Below are 6,000 nucleotides of genomic sequence, written 5' to 3'. Positions count from 1 at the left end.
AAGAATGCATTGCACTAACTTTAAGTTTTATGGCCTTTCATTCTACAGACACTCACAGCTGAATAGTGGCATTAGTGAACAGGATTTAACAGCACACTGTCTACAACTTAGGCAAGGCAAGCAAACACACACACACACACACACACACACACACACACGTGTGACTGAACAATATGTTTCAGAGGATCTTTAGCCAAAAACCACTGCTGCCACCGACTTACAGTATCTTTTAGCAGTTCCTTTTAGATTAATAACATCTGCCTCTACTTTTTTGTAACACATTTAAATACTAAACAGAGGAGGGGAAGAAGTACTTAAAATAACTGCTTCTAATAGCCTTTAATACAGACATTTTGGGTAAGTAATTACAGCAAATTTCACATTTCACCTTCAACCCCCGAGGCTACACTATTCTCCACCTCCTCTGAAATGAACAGAAAGCACTTATTCTTTAGCACTGTGATAGAGAACAGTTTAATATTCTATGTTAGCTTCTCCCCTCACGTTGAATTAAAACTATAAGGCATGTTTATATTACTTCTTCAAAGAAAAGCCTTGGTCTGCAGAGGTACACCTTTCTAAAAACACGTGTGTTAACCAATTCATAGCATGAGCGTGATACCTGCACATATATGTTGTATATATGTAATCACATGCTCCATTGGGAGAATGAGTAGAGCAAATGAAACACTTAATCACATGATCATTATAAGTAAACCTTTTAGACCACATTCTACTTTAAAACGCCACACAATTTTGCAAGGATTTGCTTTCTGTAGGTATTTTATCCCTCTCTCCATATTTTTATTCTAATGGCTCTCATTTTTCTTTCGTGTAGAAAAAAGCTGTACATAGTATATGCTACAAAACACTTACACTGCAATGTAATCCAGAAGAAATAAAGTGATTTTATTATTAACCATCAAGGAGTAACATTGCCACTCACTAGGTTTGTAGCTACTAGAACCATGAGCAACAACACACACTTTCTAATAATTTAGCTTATCAACGTGTAAAGCACTGAGGCAGTTCACACTTAACATAAGGTTTAAAAGCTTTAAAAGCATATACCCACAAAAGTTCCTATACTCGCTATCTCTGACATTCAAAAACAATGTTATAAATATGCAAATTAATTTTTTTAAGTAAAATATTTGCATCTCCTTTCCTCCTCCAGGCTTTTGAACTTCTGAGGTCAACAAGGACAAACAATACCACTAGTGTCTCTTTGCAAAAAGCGGGGTTTGCTGTCTGCAAGCAATGGTATCATTTCCATAGCAACCCCCTAACTATTAATTTTCAATTAAAGCAGACACAAAGCGGACAGCCTGAGGCTGGCAGACAGTGTCAAGAGCCCATCTCTGTAGGCAACAGTTTCACACAGCTATCAAGCGATAGGTGCCTCTTCCACAAAGCTGTATCAGAGGTACGTCAAGTTTGGCAGCTTAAAATAACATTAACCTTCAGTTCAAGCCTTCATATTTCAAATGTGACTTGGCTAAGCATTTATCAATATGACATATTGTGATCAAAATGTAAACAAAATGGACACATTTCTAAATCATATAGCAAAAAAGGGGAATAATTTATGGAGAACAATTGCTAATACCATCTTCCTCCACCATCTCAGGATTTCTCAGAATTAAGTGCCTCACATGGCTCAGTATTTTTTAGCAAATTACAAAGCCCCGATATATCACACTAATGGCACCTGATACAGAAATGATGTGGGTAAATTAAACTTAAACGGTTTTAGTTACGTGCCTTTACATGTGTTACTTTCCAAGCCCATATTTTTGCCGTACCCAATCTAATGGTGCTTTAAAAAAATGTTTAAATGTGTTTTCCTAACAACAAGAGTGCAATACTTGCATTTTAAACATGTGTCATAATTGCTTCCACTAGGAATAGAATGGATTTATTAACACTAGTATTCTTCCTTCCCTGAAGGGAACAGATTTATCCTCAAAATATTTTCGAGTACTCACATACGTAGCTCTATTATTCAGTTTTGACCTGTGCCTTTGACAGGTGGGCCATATATATATATATACATACATACACAAAGAGACTGGAACAGTAAGAACTCTCTCCAACCATATAGATAACCTAGAGTAAAAAGCTGCCACTGCTTGGGATATTTCACTCCAGGGTGCACAGAAACACCCGCTGGCAGTGACAGGTATTATGTCACAGCCTGTTTTCTTCCAAACAAAAGATGACAGGCAATGCAAACTGTTTTCAAATGACAACTTCCCATCAAAGTCCTGCTCTAATTCTGAACCCTTTCTGCCCTTTTGCCTCCAGAAACAATTATGCAAAAGAACATATAACAGGTCAAGATCCTCCCCCCCCCTTCCCCTCACACTCTGTATGATCACAGTTGTAATCCTCTGGACAACTGTCAGCTTTTGCAACAGTTGGATGCCATCTCTAGTTCAGCAGGATCTAGAAGCAAGGCTTCTGGTCAGCAGCCAAAGACAGCAGCCTATTATTGATTCTGAAATCTTCAGAAGGAACAGTGACCACTGAGCATAAGATGCTCAGGCAGTGTGTAAACTCCATGTTAGTCCTACTGCATTTAAGAAATGGTGAATTTATTAGGAAGGCATACATTATAGTAACATCTGGAAGAAGAAAAATATCTCACAAAGAAACAGAAAGGGAAGTACAAGAGAAGATGTTTCAAAGGTGAAGCAACAGTACACTTACATCACAATGCTCGTAATTAACCCACTTTTTAAATAATTGCAGAACTCACAGAACTTGGAAAATGGAAGAAAAGAACACCACAACATACATAAATTCATACTAATCACCATTTTACCCTTGATTTAAGAATCACTAAATTTAACCTTTGTGTGAATGTATTATTTAATTAACATTTTAAAAAATACACTGCTCTAATTTAAAGCAGTACCAACCAATAGACAGAAAACAATGTATTCATCAGTAAGGTAGCCATTAGTTTCAAAGGGGGTAAATATCAGTTTTTTATATGTAGACCAACAGGATTAAGTATGATATCAAAATTATTGTAGGTTTATTCATGCACAAGATGCAAGAAGTCTATGTTTGTGGGTTATCACTTTGTTAATTTGCGTTAAAGGATGTGATGTCTGAATTAGCAAACCATGGTTTGTGATTATCCAGCAAAACAAAATAAGAAACCATGGTTTGATGTGGGTTTATAAACCATAATTTGTGCTATTGTCTGGCTTGATGTCTAAATGGACAAAGCATCACCAGGGCTTTTTTTTTCAGCCAGAGCTCACCAGAGCTCAGCCCCAGCACCTCTCAGGTAGGCTCCATTGCAATTCTGAGAGAAGAAGGGAGAAGTTCGTGGTGAGCTCTGGCACCCCTTTTCCTAGAAAAATAGCATGGAGCATCACCATGGCAGCAGCTCCATCTCCAGAGGCTTCTGAACCATGGAAAAGGAAATGGTGAGCCGATGAAGAATTTAAACAGGTAAGCAACTTTGGTACTCAGACCACAGCTGGAGTTCAGAATTATAGATAATGGAAGACAAGGATTTGGCATTAAGGTCTGCCTTGAGTAACCTTATATGAGCTGTATGACAAGCCCCACAAGGAAACGGCCATGTATGGAACTGTTTGGTCTTAGGGGATTCCCCAGGAGCACATAAGCTATTGTGATATTCCTGTGGAAGGCAGGGCTTATCTTGGTCTCCAGCTTCCTTCCCTCAAGGTTAGGCCTGCTGCTTGGTACTAGGCTGCTCACTGGTTGACAGGGTTGGAAATGAATTTTGCTCATACTTGCGTGACCCATGGTGTGACATATTCAACTTTCCCTCAGCAAGAGTTGGTTACACTGTTATGCGTTCATTTTCTACTTTTGTCACAATTTCTGTGGGATAATTGCTCATATAGGAAAGACCCCCTTTTAGGGGTGGTGTGGTAGGTCTCCTGCCTGGCTCTGGGGGCCTGACCTTTCACAGCTCAACCCAGGTTGCCAAGTGGAACCCAGATTCTTGGTCTGCACCACATTGGGAACCAATATGCCAGCAATTTGCAGGTGGTGGTTCCAGAAGATGAGTTGGCATCATGTCCATCGGACAAGAGCCAAGCTCGCCAAAAGCCAATCTTTATCCTTTGCCTAGCCACCCCCACATACCTGCTGTACCGGTAACTTATGGCCTATCTGTACCCAGACCCGATTTCTAGGGCTTTTTTGTTCTGCTCCTGGGGGAGAGTCACTTTGTGCATGACACACAATGCTAGTCACTATTTTCACTGTACTCGTTATTCTTTGAATCCAATCCAACATTTAAGAATTTCACGATATTTAAATTATGTATCTGAGAAGTCATGATGATATACAAGACGGGCATGGCATCACTGTTCTTCCTAGTCCTCTTGAAGTTCTCTCATTCGTCTACAGCTTGGTGGCATTTCACAGGATAAATAACTACCTGACGTTTCTGAGCTTCCAGCTTCAGAACCTGCTGCAGGCCGGAGCTCTGACCCAACAACAGCTGCAATAACTAGCCCCCCTCCCCTTAGTTCTCCCATGTCCATTGGTTCTAGAGTCAGCCATGATGAGGAAAGGGAAGCTTGATGGAAGTTTCACTCATTTCCTGAAAGTTTGTAATGCCAGATCAGGTGTGATGTTAAAAATGTTCGTTTTTCAAATTCAGAAGCAAATTAGGATCTTTCCAAGACTTTGTATAAGGGTTAAAATGAGACAAGTCTCAAGTGAGTCTTACTCTAGAATTCCCTACCCCTACTGAATAGAGTGGGATGTGGGTGGCGCTGTGAGTTAAACCACAGAGCCTAGGACTTGCCGATCAGAAGGTCGGCGGTTTGAATCCCCGCGACAGGGTGAGCTCCCGTTGCTTGGTCCCTGCTCCTGCCAACCTAGCAGTCTGAAAGCACATCAAAGTGCAAGTAGATAAATAGGTACTGCTCTGGTGGGAAGGTAAACGGCGTTTCCATGCACTGCTCTGGTTTTGCCAGAAGCGGCTTAGTCATGCTGGCCCGGAAGCTGTACGGCGGCTCCCTCGGCTAATAAAGCGAGAAGAGCGCTACAACCCCAGAGTCGGTCACAACTGGACCTAATGGTCAGGTGTCCCTTTACCTTATTGAATAGAGTGAGTTTCTCCATTTGATCTTTTTCAATGCACAGTTAACAGAAGAAAGGAAACAAAAATATTTTTTAAATGTGCACATTGAAATAGAGTATTTAAAGAACTATTTCACAATACTATACAATAGTTGTTCAGGCAACAGTATGCTGTAGTACTTTGATTTCTATAGTAACATTTGTAGCTCAGACTTTCTCTTTGACATAAAACATTTTTCATGCTGATTCAGGATTGTAGAATATATGCATGTGGCATACACTGTCTGGTGAAAACACTGTCTTTCCACACACAAGGACGAACAAACACATACAGCCAAAATGGTCTCAAAAAAAAAGTTGGTCCCTTACCTTTCTCGCCCTGACCTCACCACTGTGATCCATGCAATGGTCACCTCCAGGCTTGACTACTGTAACTCACTCTACATGGGGTTGCCCTTGAAACTGACCCAGGAACTCCAGCGGGTGAGGAATGCTGCAGTGAGACTCTTTATGGGGTCCTCGCAATGGGATCACATTCACCTAGTGCTATACCAACTGCACTGACTCCCGGTGGATTACAGGATCAGGTTTAAGGTGCTGGTTTTAACCTTCAAAGCTCTATACAGCCTAGGACCCTCGTACCTACAGGACCGTCTCCACTGGTATACCCCACGGAGGACCTTACGGTCTGCAAACAACAACACTCTAAAGACTCCGAGCCCCAGGGAAATTAGACTGGCCTCAACCAGAGCCAGGGCCTTTTTGACCGTGGCTCCGGCCTGGTGGAATGCTCTCCCACAAGAGACTAGGGCCCTGCGGGATTTGACATCTTTCCACAGGGCCTGCAAGATGGAGCTGTTCTGCCAGGCCTTTGGCCAGGGGGCAGTCTGACCTATTTTCCTTTGTATAAGAACAAGC

At 41.3% G+C, this 6,000-nt stretch overlaps 1 protein-coding gene and 1 long non-coding RNA gene across 9 annotated transcripts in view; one reads left to right on the top strand and one right to left on the bottom strand.

Moving 5' to 3' along the window:
- The window catches only part of LOC308596708, an 8,573-nt gene extending 7,262 nt beyond the window's left edge, over positions 1–1,311 (top strand). The window contains exon 3 of the long non-coding RNA XR_014012675.1: positions 1,178–1,311. This is a non-coding gene — a long non-coding RNA (uncharacterized lncRNA). The remainder of the gene's footprint in view (positions 1–1,177) is intronic.
- Positions 1–6,000, bottom strand: part of FOXP2 (forkhead box P2) — a 334,596-nt gene that overhangs the window by 208,567 nt on the left and 120,029 nt on the right. The gene's annotated exons all lie outside the window — the stretch shown is intronic.

Source organism: Podarcis bocagei, assembly GCF_964188305.1.
Source record: "Podarcis bocagei genome assembly, chromosome: 10".
Lineage (NCBI taxonomy): Eukaryota > Metazoa > Chordata > Lepidosauria > Squamata > Lacertidae > Podarcis > Podarcis bocagei.
This window is presented reverse-complemented; position numbering and strand designations above follow the sequence as displayed.